The sequence below is a fragment of the Silurus meridionalis genome, chromosome 3, assembly GCF_014805685.1.
Source record: "Silurus meridionalis isolate SWU-2019-XX chromosome 3, ASM1480568v1, whole genome shotgun sequence".
In the NCBI taxonomy this organism is placed as follows: domain Eukaryota; kingdom Metazoa; phylum Chordata; class Actinopteri; order Siluriformes; family Siluridae; genus Silurus; species Silurus meridionalis.
Window position 1 is genome coordinate 23,592,319 of NC_060886.1, and position 19,789 is coordinate 23,612,107.

The 19,789-nt window shown below is 35.1% G+C and overlaps 1 long non-coding RNA gene across 1 annotated transcript in view; it reads left to right on the forward strand.

The window, feature by feature from the left end:
* Positions 1-16,080, forward strand: part of LOC124380096 — a 70,587-nt gene extending 54,507 nt beyond the window's left edge. The window contains exon 3 of the long non-coding RNA XR_006924602.1: positions 15,999-16,080. This is a non-coding gene — a long non-coding RNA (uncharacterized LOC124380096). The remainder of the gene's footprint in view (positions 1-15,998) is intronic.
* Positions 16,081-19,789: the final 3,709 nt, after the last annotated feature.

The window sequence follows — 19,789 nt, forward strand, 5'->3', positions numbered from 1 at the left end:
AAACTTAGCAGACAATAATTCAATAACTCAAATTCATAAAAAGCATGTTACTGGGATTTACTCCCAGGCTCCTCTGCGCTACACACAGTTAAGGCCAGAAGGGAACTTGACCGCAACAATATCTAGACTCCCTAAAGTATCCCCACATTGCAAACTATATAAAATATATAATAACAAAATAAATATTATATATAAATATATTTAAAAAAAAGATACCAGAATCATAAAAACATAGATTTTTTAATTAGCCATTATCTCTTTTAATGTTAAATTTTTAATTAAAAAAGTAGTTTTAAATTTCATACATTTATTATTAGATAGACAAGTTATTATTTTGTTTCACAATTAATTGTAATGGCTTTGGGACTTATTTTCTCCCAAGCCTTTATGTAATTTTTCATTAATACTTTATTTTATTATTATAAGTTGTATGAGAGTGCTTATTATTTTATATGTTTTTGAATGTGTACTATATATGATTTTTGAATATTCCATTCCATTCTAGTCAAGTCAAGTCAATTTCTATAGCGCTTTTCACAACAGACATTGTCTCAAAGCAGCTTTACAGAATTTTAAGAGTTAAGGTGAACGATGTGTATTTATCCCTGATGAACAGCCATGTGGCAAGGAAAAACTCCCTAAGATGTTATGAGGAAGAAACCTTGAGAGAAACCAAATGTAGGGCGTCACTCCGCCTTAGACTTCCGCGTAGGGTGTCGCTCCGCCTCATCACATCGGCCAGAAAGTGCTTGGGGCAGCCACCTGGAGGCTCGCTCCACGTTTCGTTCGGCCTTTCCTGTCCTCCAAGGCGTTCTACCCTGTGGCAGTTCACCCCAAGCCCCGCTGTGTCCGCCGCTGGCACTTCAATTGCCACTTCAAATACGTCTCTAGATGGTTCGGGATGTTTGCGGGGTCGGCATCTACTTATTTAAAGGTCCATAATCTTCATAAGGTGGGACATGACTGGGGCAGGAGCAACCTCAGGATGGGTAGTGAAAGAGAAGCAGTGGAGAGAAATTAGCGTAGCTGCTGTTCATGATATTAACAAGCACAAGTTGATAATGTGCATTTGATCAGATGTACTGAAGCACAAGGTTATGATATGTGATGTGTGTTATGTGTAGGATTCGCAGAAAAAAAAAGCTTTCAATCTGCACTTAAACTGGGAGAGTGTGTCTGAGCCCCGAACACTGTCAGGAAGACTATTCCAAAGTTTAGGAGCTAAATGTGAGAATGCTCTACTGCCTTCAGTGGACTTGTAGCATGTTAGAAAACTGGATAGATACATGGGAGCCAAACCATTTAGTGTTTTGTAAGTAAGTAACAGTAGTTTGTAGTCGATTTGAAACCTAACAGGTAGCCAGTGTAGGGATGATAAGATTGAGGTTATGTGGTCATATTTTCTCTTCCTTGTGAGAACTCTGGCTGCTGCATTCAGGATAAACTGTAGCTTGTTTATTATTGATGCAGGACAACCACCTAGTAATGCATTACAATAGTCCAGTCTGGAGGTAATGAATTAATTTTTAAAAGACAAGTTAATGTCTAAAATAACTCCCAGGTATTTTACTGTTGAACTAGTAGTTACAGAAGATCCTTCTAAATGCAAGTTGAAATGCTGGAGCTTCTGTGTACTAGTTTTTTGGGCCGATGAGCAAAATCTGTCTTATCAAAATTGAATAATAGAAAGTTATGAGTCATCCAGTCTTTTAATTCTTTAACACACTCAGTTATTTGATCCAATTGAGCTGTATCATCTGTTTTCGATGAGATATATAGCTGGGTATCATTAGCGTAACAGTGGAACCTAATCCCATGCCTTCTAATAATATTTCCTAAGGGAAGCATGTTCATTGTGAAAAGCAGGGGTCCTAGAACTGAACCATGTGGCATGCCATAATTTACATGCATAAACCTGGATAGCTCTTTATTTAAGTCTACAAAATGGTAACAATCAGACAGCTAGGATTTAAACCAGCTTAATGCCTGTCCCTGAATGCCGTTGTAATTTTGTAAGCAATCTAGGAGAAGATCATGATCTGTAGTGTTGAATGCAGCACCAAGATCTAGTAAAACTAACAGAGAGATGTAGCCTTGGTCTGAAGCTAAAAACAGGTCATTAGTGATTTTAACTAGAGCAGTTTCTGTGCTATGATGGGGCCTAAATCCTGACTGAAACTCTTCAAAGATATTGTTCTTTTGTAAGTAGGAACAAAGCTGGGCAGAGACAATCTTTTCAAAATTGTTAGACATAAATGGGAGATTTGAAATGGGTCTGTAATTTGATAGTGTGTTTAGGTTTCTTAATGATGGGCTTAATAACTGCTCACTTGAAGGGTTCAGGGACGTGACCTAAAGATAGTGAGGAGTTAATAATATTCAGAAGAGGCTCACCACCTGTATGTAACACTTCTTTCAATAGTTTAGTTTGAATGGGATCTAACTGACATGTTGTTGATTTAGCTATGGTAATAACATCACACAGTTCTTCCTGTCCTATAAACAAAAAACAAAAGACAAAAAACAGGAAGACAAAAAAAACAATTCAGGTTTATTTAAGGAGGAAAAAAATAAATAGTGTAGTTTAGTTTAAAAACTGCAACAGAAATACAAACATGGAACCTGCGGCAAACAAATCAAACACAGGAAGCTACGTCACCACTGGCTAGTCCCCACTGGCTGTTATAATAACCTCCATTCTTCTTAGAGGACGTTCCACTAGATTTTGGAGTGTGCTTGTGGTGATTTGTGCTTATTTAATCACAGGGGCATTTGTAAAGCCAGGTATTAATGTAGGGCGTGGAGGTCTGTGGTGCAGACAGCGTTCCAATTAATACCAAAGGTGTTTAATGGGGTTCCAAAGGGGTTGCGCTCTATTGCAGACCACTCAAGATCTTCTATTCTAAACCATGTAAGCCATATCATCATGGAACTGGCTTTGTGCCCAATTCAAGTGAAGAGCAAGTTTAATGCTATAACATAGAAAGTCATCCTCACAATTGTGTGCCTCCAGCTTTGTGGTAAGTTTGGGGAAGAACCACATATGGGTGGAAAAGTCCAATAACTGCATAGCATCCTATACTATGTAATACTGTCAAGTATTACTTTGTTTAAATGTTAACACTTATTTCATATGACATCCAGCATTGTTCAGAGTGTTCAATGGCTGGAGTGATGGCATGTGTGCAAGTGTGAGTATGCGTTTTTAACATGCATGCATGCCTCTCTCTCCAACTAGCCTGCTTGCAGATGCTCGTAGTTCCACATAAATCCTTCTACACCCAAGCTCATGGCTGCCTAGCACCTGGCATGCCACAATCAGCAGTACACGAGCTTTGGCTATCAATGGTGCATGGGCACAGTGCCACCACTCAGCCAAATCATCAATCAAGTCATAATCCCCTAATGCCTGCAAGGCTAAACGGCCCTCTCCCCTTCATACCGCCTGTAGCCATGATTGCACTTCACGGTAACAGAAGTTTTGTTTTTACCTGTCTGTATAAATACTGAGTCAGCAATCTCATTCTGACCCACTTGATAAACGGCTTCTTTGGTTGGGAAACTGAAATATAACACCAGCACAATATGACCTGTTATTTTTTTTCACCTTCGCTCGTAAAACACACAGCAGCTTTCCTTTACCAGCCTATTCAGCAGCAAGCAAAGCATCAATTATATCTGTGAATAACTTTTCAAATTTGCATTTTTTCTTAAACCTAGTAGATGTGTCTATGGCTTATATATACAGTATCGCTAACATATTTATTGCTTAGTTATGTTGTTTGATCACAAGGAAATAAGGATTTTATTTTATTTGGAAGGAGCTACTGTACATGTATGGTGTAATAGAACCTGTTGCAAACACCACTCCATTTCATGCTATCACCTACTGTATGACTGTTATTCAAGAAGCTGGCTGTCAGGATGGAACTTTCCACTGCACTATGAAAATCCTTTAAGAGGAATCTGAAAGCCTGTCTGCCAGTGCAGTATATCATTGGATATTAGCCATGCTTTTCAATACATTCATTATAGTTAGAACATAGAGTCAATAAATCTTGCTACACATCACGTAAAGGAAACTGGAGAGTAAGAATTAAAAGCCTTTCTGTCTTTGTGTTTTAATATAGGACATGAAAGCAATCTAAACTTCCCCTATAAAATCTTACACACATGATTCTCAAATCACTAAGTTAAATGATTTAAAACACTAAAATGTGTTATTGTTTAATCTTATATTGCAAACTATTTTAGATTTTCTCTAACATCCAAGTTTATAATTGTTCTGAACTCCGAACAACAATGCGTTCACATTTCTTTTTTCCACATACAATATATTTACAACATACGTACACAACAAATGCAGGCTTACAATGTCACAACATCTGAGATAATTATGCAAACTATTTGAAATAAATCGATTTCCTTTCTCAATGATCTGCTCTCTACATTAACTCAAACTGTTCATTTTTCCTATGATTAATTATTCATCACAGAGAATAAATAATCATATAATTAATATAAAGTACTTCCTAGAATTTTCTTCAGGGAAGCTTCATTCCCTTCAGTGTGTTCAACATGTTTGGATAATATATCTGTTGAGGGACAGGGATTTGGCTGCAGATGTTATCTTCCACATGACAATGATTTGAGCTTTCAAGCAACTCAATCTCCTGAGCCAATAAGCCTTTGAAAACAAATGCTGACTACTGAGCACTGTTTCTTGGAATTGGGAAAGTTTTTTGGCTACCAGCTGTGACTGATCCCATTTAATATAGAAAGATATGATTTTGGTAGACATATTGTACAAGTCCAATGTATGTAAGCAGCTTAATAAAATAGTGAATGATTGTTGTCCGAAAAAGTAAGTAAAGTCCATATGTTAGTCACCTGCACAGAGCCTAACCTTTATGTTCACTTGGGTTTGGTTTGCACCAATTATTATTTGGGAAGTGCCTGATGATTTGGTGAGAGCATCATATCTTAATCGAAATATTACAAAAGATTGGAGTGCCAGATAAGCTTGATATTTACTAAAATAATTTTCAGATTTATTGTTCTCTGGATAAGGACTGTCATTATCCATTTTGTAATTTTTAAATCTTAACATTTAGTGTGTATTAAACAATTAAGGTGGTGAAATGTGTCTCACACAACACTTATGTTGTGTATCCCCGCCATATTTGTTTAATATCGACTGATTTAAAATTATACAGACATAAATTACTTAAATCTAAACATTGTGCTACCCATGTAAGTACCCATACTAATTTTTCTTGCCGCCTATCAATTACTTGTATTTAATTTACTTGTGTATGAGGCACACCTGTCATAAAACCTATTCTACTACAGATATTTGTTTGACAAGGCTGAGTAATACTATGCATACACCTAAACCTAATGTTGTAAAATTTTAGTCCAAAAAATAAATAAAAATCTGACAAAAAACTGTTTTGTTTTTTAGCTGAGCTCAGCCATGTGTCCTAAAAAGAGTCAGATATTCCATCTGAACTGATGACATGTTACTTTCATTATAGAAATGCTTATGCAATATAAAAATGCGTTAACTACTTCAGTATTCAGTTGAATTAACACATCTGTGAAACAGTTTTAGCAAAAAACTAACAAACAAACAACCAAAAAAAAATACCCCAAACAAAGGGAGATAAACAAAACAAAATGCTAAACAAATAGCATGTCTGCTTTTTGAAATCTAAGTTTATTTAAGGCCAACACCAGAAGGATGCAAAACCTGGTATAAGTTAGGCCACTATAATTTGTGAAACACGGTTTTGTTTTGTTTTGGTGTGGAAACTGCAAATTCTTTGACTATAATAAGTCAAAATTTGGGCACTATTTTCTTTTCCATAGAGATTGGTCTGCATTTAAATATGGCATGGGTTAAAACAGTCCAAGGAGCATCTGTTAAAAACAGATGTGTGTCTATGCCATCCTGTCTACCTCATATGAAGCTGTGCATGCATATTAGCATTCTGGTGGGAGGAATGGTAATGTGATCCTGCGGTATGTCTCTGCAGTGGAGTCCAGGGTTTGTAAATATTTATTCCGCTGCATACTGATACACATGCAACCTCCGCTCATGTTGTTTCAGGAGCATACTCTTCTGAGTGGCGATCAGTGAAAAATGCCAGAGAGGAATTCCTGTGTTTGGGATCATGCCACATTCGTCGTTTACAGTCCATGAACTAGGCAAAGGGTGTGGATTATTAGAAAGAAAATAAAGACTGTTTCGTGGTTACAAGTGCAGGAGTTTATAATCTAGGACAGAATAACACATACATAGTTACACATCAGCAAAATCACCAGGATACACAATGTCTGTGTCAACTTTCATTGTTTAAATGTCACTTTTAAAAAAAGAACAAAACTGCAGACAGAGTTCATAGCTACGATGATAAAATGATGTGATGAATACAATAAACCAGCCAGTTGTGCCAGAGACCACAACAGAGATGAGAAATGGAAGGTGGAGCACTTCTCCCTCTGGCCCATGAGCACATTCATAATCAAAAAGACTCATGGCATACACAACATTTGGCAGATTCACCCCAGGCTGAGATATCAACCAAATGCGGTGTGATTCCCTACTGAACCAGCTCCAGGTCCAGCCCTGTTTACGTGACAATGCTGTGCAAGGCTTTCAATAACACATTCACTTTTAATTTATTGCACATACAGAGTAACTTGTCTTTTCCAAATCCATGTTCAGCTCACTTGAGCATTCTCTATGTCAAAATAACTTTTCACCCCCTAAGAGCTCATGAAAACAAATATTAATTTAATCCATGACGATGCTGAATAAAATATTTTATGCTTTGACAAAGGATTGTTAGGTACTTAAAAAACACTTTCTCTGTGGAATATCATTCTTTACAAATAAAGGCACTAAAATCAAACCTCCATTGTACTAGCACATTCCTATGCTCTAGCAGTTATCATGACATTCATCAAACTAATTGTGCCATAATCAAAATGATTAAGCATTATTAATTGTAATAGCGCATTCTTCACAAGCCCATTATGATTTGTTGTCCTGATCCACTGTATTCCAAAATAATGATCTTTTTAGGAATTCGATGGAATTCAGTGGGAGCTGCAGTTGCAGTACCTGAGAGCAGTGGATAGGGGTTCCCCTCAATCAAGCTCCAATAGAATTTTGGAGATAGGATTACTACATAGCACAGCTTTGGAAACAAACTTTATTGTTACAGTATGTTGCAACACATGGAACCATGGCACCAGAAAGACAAACAATTTTTCCATGCTTTCAATCTTTCAGTGGGTATGTTTGGAAGCACATTTGCCCTCTATGGAAAAAAGTTTTACCATCATAATAAATTATGAAAAAGCTTTGAAAAAAATATTATTGGTAAAGATATTTAGTGGATGCTTTCTAAAAAAAAAAAATACAATAAATCATACATGTATGTACTTTTGTGAAAGATAGAATGGGATACAAAAACATGGGTTATGAAAAAAAGGAAAACATTATTCAGAATGAACTGATAATAATTTTCCAAACAGAAACAAATATATATATGAATAGGTCTAAAGCTGAACCAACTAGATTATAACAGACATAAATTCAGAAGTTTATTTCTCTTATATTTCATCAATCGATCATACTGTATGCAATCCAACACTAACAATCTTAATCCTTAAAGTGTTAGCGTGCAATTTGACCTATTTTCAAATTACCGTATTTTCCGGACTATAAGCCGCTACTTTTTTCCCACGTTTTGGCTTAAACAATAAAGCAGCTAATTTATGGATTTTTCCTAGTTTCACAAGCTTCAAGCAAAAAACTGAGCCCCATAACATTAGACCAATGAAATTTCAAACGGGTTCAGGTGAACCAATGAAACTCTTTATATTAAATCAGATGCGCTCCCACTGAATTGGGCCACACCACATCATAAATATGGATGAGGTTCCTCTGACGTTTGACCTGCTGCTCACTCGGACTGTCTAAAAGAAATGCTAATCATTTAACACGCTGAAAACAACCAGGCATGAAAAAAACACACTTCAGCTGTGTTCTGAGCTGCACGGCATCGGGAGAAAAGCTTCACTGATGGTGATTTTTAAACCCACGACGATGCCAAAAGATAAACTCTCGAAAGAAATAGTTGTGAAAGGAAGGAGGAAGACAGTGAACAATGACTTTCTTGGTAGGCTACTGTTTAGATAAAAGCCGTGTAACAGACACTGTCTTTCGTTAAAACCTGTGTAAGTTCATTAGTTTCAATGTAGACACGGCTTATAGACAGGTGCGGCTTATTTATGTTCAAAATAAAAATCTTTGTCAAATTCAGTGGGTGCGGCTTATATTTGGGTGCGCTTAATAGTCTGGAAATTACTGTATGAAAAAACACTATTTACTTTTTTTCTGTTGGAACACGATTTCATGGCAGCTATTTTAACACAACAAAAGAAACTGTCACCATTTTAGTAAATTCTGAAGGTCTTAAAAAGTGACATCTGTGGTGCTATCGGTCAAATTTGACCCACCAAGAATGCTGACTGTTATATGAATCATATAAAAGTTTAATTACCCACACCACAGACACAGCTTACCCCCTCACCCACCCTGCCTTCTATAGGGACTCCCAAAGGAACCCCCCTGGGAACACAACATTTCTTGTGGCATATTAATACTCATAATTTTTACGGGTGCGGTGAAAACAATATGCACATAATTCTCTGAACTTGCTGTCCATAAATAAGGCTCATGAGTTTTATCAGTTTAATTCTGCAGCAATACCAGTCAAGCAGTGTCTTTCGGCTGTCCTCTTCACTAGATGTGTCTTCTTGTTCAGGATCATACTCTACATCATCCTCATCTTTAGATTACTTTCATGACCAAAGATATGGTCTATAACCTCATATACACTGAATCTATGAGGTGTCTATGAAGATATGGCCCATATCTTTGGACATTAATGTGATTTTGAGGACAGAGAGCAAAGTGACACTGAGGAGGATGTGTCCGAGGATGATGATGATGATCCTGAACAAGAAAACACATCTGATGAAGAGGACAGCCCACTGGCAGAGATGAAATCTTCAAATAAAAAAAATGAAGGTGACATTTCATGGTTGTCAATCCCTTATGACAACCAAGGCAGAGCACCAACTGAGAACATCATCAGAATTACCTCTGGGCCTACTAGATACACATGTGTGTCACATTTTCAAGAAATCAAGACATCATTTGAGTTGTTCATACCACCATCTGTTTAGAAGATCCTGCTTGAGATGACAAACACTGAATGGAGAAGAGTGTTTGGGAACAGATGGGTGGAGATTGACAAAACACACCTGAATGATTACATAGGGCTGTTGGTTTTTCCTGGAGTGTACAGATCCTGTAATAAGGCTGCAGCCGGCTTATGGGATGGAGAGTCACCCCGGAGTATTTTTTGAGCTACCATGTTACTTCAGACCTTTCATGTGTTGTTAAGAGTTATCCGCTTTGACAATCGAGAGACAAGAACTGCTGCTGTGTACATGAAAAGCTTGTTCCCATTAGAGATGTTTGGGACAAATATGTGGCACACTTGCCACACATGTGAAACATATATGTAAGGAGCACACTATAGCACACTTTGCTAATGTTCAGTATTCAAGACAAAAACGTTATTTTTAACACGCGCACAAACTGACACAAATTATGTTGTCATTGTTCAATGTTCAATTTGAATTAGCAATTTTTAGCAAAATTAAGTTCGATAAAATTTTATGTGAAAAACATTTTTTACCTTTTTCCAAACATAAAACTGTGCAGGTTAAATTTGACCCATAACACAACAGATGTCACTAGGGTTAATAATATTAAGTAAAAAAACCCACAGGTGATTAATTTTGGAGGTATTTTCTAATATTAATCTATTATAGTCAGATAGCAGAATACTATTTGTCTTCACTGTAACAAATATAATGAGGGAATTTAAACATATTTTAAAAGAAAACAAGTGGTATATTCTTAAAAGAAAAAAACATTAAAAACTGTGTTTAAATGCATAACAAGTTAGCTATGAGGTGAAAAAATGATTGGAGTATTAAATGATATTTATTGTTCTTTGAGCATTTTGGGCTGAGTTAATTCATGGGTCAAATTTGACCATCTAACAAGAAATATGTTGGCAGTTTTCTAACACATAACAAGGGTTATTTAATGAAACACTGACACATATTGTACATTTTATCCATATATAGCTTGGAACAATGAAACAATTTGGTTATTGTTATCATCTTCTTAGCAACTGTTCCCTCCGAAACGTCATTATCTTACAATAATCTCACAATGTACTACATGCCATACGGATAGTTAAACACAGCAGTCTTGAAATCAGTGTTATAAATTCCGGTTTACCATCAAACACTACATGTTATTTTAGGGTGGCTGTTACAGGAAAATAATCAGTGATGGAGTGATGTGATGTGGCCCAATACTGCAGACATTGCCTATTGTTTTGCTGCTAAAGGAAATCCTCAACATATCAACAATTATACACATTTTTCAAATAAAAATGGCATAACTGTCAGGCACTCAACAATGTCTAGGTTTAATAACTAATATATCAATTGTAATTTCTGATATTACTCAGATATTGTGCTTTTAATTCATGTACATAGAGCATTTTTATTTTATTTAGATGGAAAATTGTTATTAATTTGTTATTTATTATCTATTTAATTATATGCTTAAAAGAACAAATTATTAAGGTTAAATCTTCTGGTATCACTACATGACCAGATCCCCCTTTTATTTAGTGAAATACTTTTTTCTTTTTTTCTTTTTTTATTAATACTATTTATTTGGATAAAAACACACCTGTTACCATTTAATGGCTCTCTGGGGCTCATGGAGAATTTTTAGTACTCCACACATTGCTAACGTGTTATTTTTTTTTTTTACTCAAAATGTATCTAGAATGAAATCTGAGGTCACCATGCCCTGTTTCTTTTCAAATAGTTTATTCTCATACAAAATGGTTTCCTCCCTTTGTGATGAATGAAGTAGGGGTCCTCCCTTCTTGCAAAATGGACTTCCAGCCTTTCAGCACAGGACAACATGCACAGGCACAAATGGGAGATTCCTTCAGTCAACAACACTAGACAATTCTGCTGAGTCAAAAATAGTCTCACATATTACAAAAGGTATAGCCCAAGTCTAAGATACGACATCTAATTCATCAATCAGTACCTGCGCTTAAGTAAACACTTAGCTTTAAATCCCAGAGTATGGTGTTTAGACATGTTAGTCATCTCCTTGTTGACATTCTTAAAATAGTTACCAATAGCATTGTTGCAGTGTGCGTGTACATGTTTCTGTGTGCTTCGAGACTGCCGTTGGCAGGTGCGCCATTGTTCCCCAACGAGTGGAGTATTATAGGTGAGCCCTGCCTTTGTTTTGATTCTTCAGCTCCCCTGACAAGCAACAGCCATCAGTATATGAGCTGTTTAATTTTCCATTTTATTGTAAAAGAGAGAACCGATACCTCCGAGGCTTCCCTGGGCTTCTCCGACTAGCAGGATGTTCAGCTTTAAAGGTGTAATTTACTACGTGACAGTGCATACTTTTTTATTGTGTATGAATGTCATCCAGTATTCATTGTGCTAGAGGTTCAAGCCGAGACTAATTGTGGTTTGCCAGGTTTTAACAAGGTTCTATATGGCTAAACTCCATGCAAATCTTAATATCCAACTTTGTTAGTGAAAGTGATTTTGTATATCTTTTTATCTTACACCCCATTTTGATCAAATATTCAAATATTAATTGATCAAATATTGCTATGTTCATATTCTGTCATCTTGCACTATTGCTTTCACTTACATTTACTTTTATGTCATATAAGAAATGCCTTAATCCAGGGTGAAACATAAATGCTTTTAAGTTTCGATTAAAACATACATTCTAAATACTGGTTCCTGAAGTCATGGACTAAGAATACTAATAGTATTAATAGTAAAAATTCTTATGGAGTATGGTTGGAAAAGCAAAGCTCTCTAAAGATGTGCTAGTTCGGGTATTTCTTATAGAAGGTAGGTCATTTTGACTTCATTTGACTAATGTGAGTGACATCTTTCTATCTTAGACCTCCACTTTAAATGAAATAGTCAAATCTTACTTAAGTACATAACAGATTAACCACCATTAACTGACTTATCAGGTTTCAGTTAGGTGGTTTCCACTGCTAACATTTCCACACAAATTCCTATGAAAGCACCACTGAGTAATAAAAGTACTTTGTATCTTTCCATATTTACGTCAATCTATCTTTCCTCCATGACCTTTATATTACAATCAACGCTGTGGTTTTCCATGTTACTACAAGGTGATTTCCCTCACTGACGTTACTTTGTTTCTTTTCATGTTCCACCTCCACTTTGTTTCACATGAACAAATAGTTAAATTGTATTGCATGAGCTTAACTACCAGATATCTGAATCCATTCGACAGCTTTGATTCTTTGATGTGATCATTGTTTTGGATTTAGCCGAGCCTGTAATGTTCCTGACAACTCTGATTGTGGCTTGTCTGGTTTCGGCAAGATTGTTTCCATCACTAGTGTTAATCTCCACCCAAATCTCCATGGAACCTCTGACTAAAAGCAATTATTTTAAACTCTATATATCTTTCAATGTTCCGCCTCCACTTTGTTTTCGAAAGGGCAAACAGTTAAATCTTACCTAATTGCATGAGATGACCTACAAGACACCAGAATTCATCGGACAGCCTAAAATCTCTGTATCTATAAACATGGTTAAGGTTTTATTCCTGATCCTGGGTAACATGCATGGGTAGAGTTTAACGATTCATTTTTAACAATATACCAGCATCAAGGACTTAATATTCTTGGCAGGGACAAGTCTGCAAACAAATAAACAAACAACTAGATAAACTATAAAACTTGAGACATAAAACATTTACACATTTAAATGATTAGAAAGAAAGAAAGAAAGAAAGAAAGAAAGAAAGAAAGAAAGAAAGAAAGAAAAACTATTATCCACGTGTATGTGTGCATTTGAATTAATGCCATTTTAAGCCCAAAATGATGGCTTCTTGTTGAAACACAGTTGAGACAAATAAGCTTAACATATCTGATTTCTTCAGTGTAAATGCATAAAAAATTTACAGGAAAGACCAAAAGTTTGGACACACCTTCTCATTCAAAGAGTTTTCTTTATTTTCATGACTATGAAAATTGTAGATTCACACTGAAGGCATCAAAACTATGAATTAACACATGTGGAATTATATATGGAATTATATACATAACAAAAAAGTGTGAAACAACTGAAAAATGTAATATTCTAGGTTCTTCAAAGTAGCCACCTTTTGCTTTGATTACTGCTTTGCACACTCTTGGCATTCTCTTGATGAGCTTCAAGAGGTAGTCACCTGAAATGGTCTTCCAACAGTCTTGAAGGAGTTCCCCGAGAGATGCTTGGCACTTGTTGGCCCTTTTGCCTTCACTCTGCGGTCCAGGTCACCCCTAAACCATCTCGATTGGGTTCAGGTCCGGTGACTGTGGAGGCCAGGTCATCTGGTGCAGCACCCCATCACTCTCCTTCTTGGTCAAATAGCCCTTGATGCCTTCAGTGTGACTCTTTGAAAATCTTTGAATGAGAAGGTGTGTCCAAACTTTTAGTCTGTACTGTGTATATATATATATATATATATATATATATATATATATATATATATATATATATATATATATATATACATACATACATTAGGGGCTGAACATTTGTGCAAACAGGTTATTGTAAATGTTTTTTTTTTCTTTGCTGCATCACATCAAATGGTCAAAGTAACTTTCAATGTATGAATGCTAAACTGCTGGATGTCTTATGTTGGCTTTGCCAAACAATGTTTGCTTTATAAATAATTTGAGCTACTTTAGGGCAAGTCTAATATTTTAGACCAAGACAGTATTCATCCCACTTGGGAAGGTGCTGTTCTCATTTCTTGTAGCATAGCTCATATTCCTGTAACAGGCCTAGTTAATCAGTGACAATCCAGAGCCAGGCTGTCTGTCTGCTCGCTGCCTTGAGGTATCAGCAGGGTTTCTTCGTTTGGAGCCTGTGATCTCAAAAACTTTGTTTAATCAACACAATTTTAGAGAACACAATCATACCAAAATGCACCTTTGATCTGAATCTAGGATTGCTAAATATTAGATGTTTTGCCTCTAAAGCACTTATTTTTAATTTAGTGAGGTGCCTAACTGTATTTTAATATGGACTTCAGTTAAATTCAATGAGTTTGTAACATTAAATGATGCAATCCAACAAAATACACTACAGTTTCCCCTCAAAAAGTCACATTGACTAGATATTTGAAACAATTGTATTGTAAACTGGTACGTTTTAAACTATTAATAAAAAAACGAACACTGCTCGTATATAAAACCTCCCATTTATTTCCTACAGACTGTCACTTGATATTTCACATGACCTTCCATCCTGATTAACAGCTGATTACTAATTAGGGTTGCTTCTATGTTACTTCAGAACATTCATTACAGATTGTTCTACCATATTTTCAGAACAGAACCAAAACCTACTGTAAAATAAAGCTTGGATCACATATGATTTGGGGTGCTTTTGTAGATGGTCATTAATGGCTTTGGTGATACTTTAATCCAAACCCTGGCTGCCTTTGCCAGACACCACCATTTTTTACCAGACGAATGGTGGTAACATAAAATCATTAGCAATAGACTTGCAATAGACATTGTTATTGTTTTGCAGAAAAAATGACATTACTTAAGAGACCATTTTGTTTAAAGAAAAAAAAAAGGAATAAAAAGAAGAAAAAAGAAAGATGTGAAAACAAGAACTTGCCTATTTGTTCAAGTGCCTTCATGTGCTTTTTATTAACTGTGATCATGTTCATGTTTTGAGGCAGGTCATAAAACTTTTCAGTTATAAATTATGATAATATATCCAGCCAGATACTTGATAGGAAAACTGATGTTATCAGGCAAATATTAAGTCTGTTACTTACTTATTTTGACTTTAAGCCAACATCGGTGTTGTTTTATTATGTGGTCTTTCCAGTTCCTCTTAGCAAATCAATTATATTGCTTTGCTGTTTGTTTCTGCCTATTATAATTTTTTTTTTTATAAAAACCCTAGATATCCTTTTCTTTACCAATTTACATATTAGATATGATACTTGGTATGTATCATGCCCTTTTTTGAGATCGATCTGAGTATAAGATCAGAGTAAAATTGCTTTGTCCACATACAGTACATTACAGGTAAGAAATTATTATAAAAATGATTATATCTTTGTATTATATTTTTACTGGAAGGGAGTGTCGTTGGCTTTATTATTAGTGGGTATGAGTTTAATCCAGCAGTTATGATTACAATTCACAAAATAGCCAACTGTTTCCAATATTTATTCAAAATTGGTGTAGAACAAAGAAAACTGTTTATCAACTGTACTGTACTAACTATATTGTTTATCTGTGCAATCATTTATTGTAATTCGTTGTTTTTCTTTTTTGGCTTTACTGAATTTTAAGACTTATGGTTATAAAAAATACTATTAGAGAGTAAGTATTAACCAAATGTGTTCTTTATTTTCCATTATTTTGATTTATAGAACTTTTCACATTTAATTTGAAATACAGTGAAATAGGCAAGATTTGTGAGGTTTAATACGTTTAGAAAGATAAAGTTGTGAAATTATATTAAACAGTTTTAGCATTTTGTGCAGAAAAAAAAATTAACATCTTGAAATCTCAAAATTGTAACAAACTAATCCATTAATTACAGCATCGATTGTTATATGGAAAACATTAATAGGTTGTTTTTAATTTTTTGTGACTAGGGAAAGGGAGGATTTATTTTTAAAAAATATATCAAAAAAGAAAAAACCTCTTTCAATAGTTTTGCATGATGAATAGGTTCCTCTATGATTGAAATTTATGATGGAGTTTTTCTCCCCCAAGGAGAAACACATCTACCCTGTCTTCATATCATCATTCTATTTTGGGCAACATGAAGACAAGCATCATTGACAGCAGCAAATGTTGGAGCACACTACCTGTGATGAACAAGCTGAAAAAGCAAACCCGCACTGTATTAGTAATAAAGTGAAGCAGCAATGAACACACAATGGGCAACATTTGAATTATTTTAAACATTATTTCCCCCATAGAGTGGGAGAAACAACTTGAACATTGTTGACCTGAATATCAATGAAGTATACCAAATTTCAGCAATGTTTAAATCAACCATGCCTTTAAAGAATGTAGCCTTTTCTTCTTGTTAAACTATTTTGGTCTTATGTTTGTGAGTTACTTGACTGAGGCAAAAATCTGTCAATGTTATTTCTAAGAGCTATCATTGTCTTTAATCCAGGTGGGTATTTATAGAATGAGCATTTGTGCTGTCAGTTATGTTAAACACAAAGGGACACCATGGTGTTGCATGCCAGCTAACAAAGTACTGCAAAACTGATAATCCACTTATCTATGGAAGGCAACAACTGCAAGTTTACATTACATAAGAGTGATCTACTTGATAAACACTGGCTAATTTTTACTTACCTACTCCAATTAAAATCAGAACATGGAAGGATTAATATGATATGTTTCTAAGATCATTTCAAGTAAGGTTATGTAAAGACGATGCAAATTAAATTGGGGATAATTGTCTTAATTCTAGAGCTAAAAACAGTATTTCTTATTAACTGCCTTGTCGTTTTAAAGACAAGTCTATTGTTAGTTAATGTTTGTTTCTATAAATGTTTTAAAACCAGGTGATAGAAATGCAACGGTATTCTGACAAACTGTTGCCATTGGACCTTCTAAGAGCAATAATGTAAACCTGACTGATTTAAATGACTATATTTCTATGACTTCTATAGACTATACTTCCTCTAAAGTCATTCAAATCAGTCAGGTTTTCATTCTTGCACTTATGGAGTCCAATGCAAACATTCCTAAACTAAGTAAACCATTCATGCACATGTAGGCTATGGAATTTTACTACTAACGAGGGTCTTTCCATGACTGTACACAATCTGTTGACAAGTTCTCATTTTGAGAAGAGTAATGGCTTTTTTTAAACAAAAGGAAGTACTTCAAACAAACAACACCTTTACTTAGTTTTGAAAACAGAGATGACACATCATTCAGGGAAAACTCATTTCAAGCTTATGGACCTACTTGCTTAATTGTTTGTCATATTTTGCAATCCAAAACTTTGTTTTAAAATTTTTATTAAGGTAATGCATCATTTATGGTTATGCAATGTATCTCCTCACTTTACTCGCAACCCAATTTGACTTGCACTTCACACATCAGATAACGATTTTCTACAATAATTACAGATTTTTGAAAATCAGTCTAGCAAAAAGCAGTCCTATATCTCTCCTTCAAGCTCATCATATCATCATAAGGACTAGCTGCACTTAAGTGTAATATGAGAAACGAACAGCTGAAATGACTGCAAATGACTGAGCTGTTTGTTTTTTTTCTTTTCTAGACGGCAAAAACACAATGTGCTGGAAGATAACAACATTAACGTTTTTTTTTTTTGTTTTCCTTTCTGTATTAATGCAAAAACAAATGAATTAGTTGACTTATTATATTTGCTAGCTGCATTATAAGCTTAAACAAAAATAGAATAATTATACACTTGTTTGTGTTAAGATAATCACACTTTGGTGCAACATGGTCTCCCATAACTCGTCATGTAAGAGATTAGAATACTGTTTAGCAAGTAACTACAGCACTATTGTTTATTTAACTTTGTACAGACATTTTTAAAAATCAGTTGATCCTGGATTAAAAAACACAAAAACCTAACAAAAAAACATCACCACACTCTCCAATGCCTTCTATTCACACCCTGATCCTTCCCTCCTTACATACAAACTGTAGACAACAGGCCCGGGGGCCCAGAGCTCCCAAGGTCAGCAGGTTAGCGGTTCTCTCTAATTCAGTACACCAGAAACCTGACATTGAGAAGTGTCTGCTTATAATCAGCAGCTGCTTCCTAATGGAACCTGGAGTCATTTGTAGTGGAGGACTTTTAGATAGATTACAACCAAATGCCTGGAATGTGTTGAAATGACACTTTGGAGGAAGTTATCAGATTGAAGCTTATGTTTTCACATCCGAGTGACTTACTACAAAAATGTTTTGGCCCCTGTGTGCATTTATCATCATTGAAATCCATGTTCTGTCATCACTGCTTTAGATAAGTCACTTATTGAGTATACTAACAGGGAATATGTGATGCTTTACTATATTGTATTGTACATGGCCTGACAGCATGTTTACTTGTTTTTTTCTTTTTTGAGTAAACTTATTTTGAGACCTGGCTTATTCTAATTTTAATTGTGGCATCTGTGACATCTGATTTGTAGGCATTTCTGCACAAAAATGTCTTTAAAAGCTCACATACAAAAATGCTAAATGCAGAGAAAGTGCTCTGAGAGGATTGCGGCTCTCAGTTCTTGACTGTTCATCTGAAATATTTACATATGATGCGGATGATGTATGTGGCACACCAGAGCTCATGATGAACAGGAAAAGAACAGTTTGTACCAGAACAGAACAAATGAGTCCATTCCCAAACCACCCGAGTAGTTGAAAAGGGCCCAGTGCACCTGCATGCCATCCTGTAATTAATGTTTCATCTGTTTTTTCTTAATCCCTTACTCTCTCTTTTCAAATCCTTTTTATATTACCTGCAAAGGACACACGTGCTGACGGTCCAGCTGGAAACTACAATTGTGAATGTTTGTATGAGGCAGAGACAAGCTATTCATAATGTTTATATTAATATTTGCACAGTGGTCAAGTAAGGCAAGACAGGGGCTTGTCTGAAATAAAGGACTAAATTACTGCATTTGAGCTAAGTATTTTAATGTTTGCCTGTTCAGATTTTTAAAACTAAATGATATTTGATGTGCATATTTTAAGTTTATATACTGGTTATACTGCAGCACTGTTGTATAAGAAATGATCTAGCAGCAATTACATTTGTGGAGTTAATATAAATGCTCTTGTTTATATGCATTATTATTTTTTGTATTATTATTATCAAAGAGATCACATTTCTTGAGCATTTCTAGTAGGAGTCTCCAGGGTCACTGTTTTTTCTTACAGTCAGAGGTAATGCTGGGAATGATGGTTGAATGGCTTTGTGTGTTTCTTACTAAAATGGCAAGCTGTTTTTTTCATTAACTTCAGATGAGAAAGGTAAAAAAAAACAAAGCTTGGTAATGGAAACACTGGTTAGAACTGATATAACTTAATTGCTTAAAGGAATAAACTTATTTTAGCAATGTTAGACAACATTTAAACACACCTATGAAAAAAAAAGAAAGGAGGAATATAACACCTAGTAAGTGCTGTTATTAAGAACAACTCAGGTAGCCCATAATTGATCATTTTCCTCATACTGCAGGCCCAGTCATGTTGTCTTTTTTTACCTAATAATCTGTTATGTAATCTCTGATTGAAACATGACCTAGGAAAAACTGCTATAAAATACCTTAAGAACACCCACTGGTTCTTAGAATATTGAAGTGTTCTAGTTTTCTGAACAGGCTTTTTGTTTTGAGCTTCAGCAAATATATTGCAACTTCTGTACTCTTTTGCACATCTTAGCATTTAGAACAGTTTACTAATGTCGGTTAATGTATTATAAACCTTAGCTCTGCATTAAATGCTTTTGAGATGGATTAATGTGAAAAGAAATAAAATTTTAGAGCAAAACAAATAAG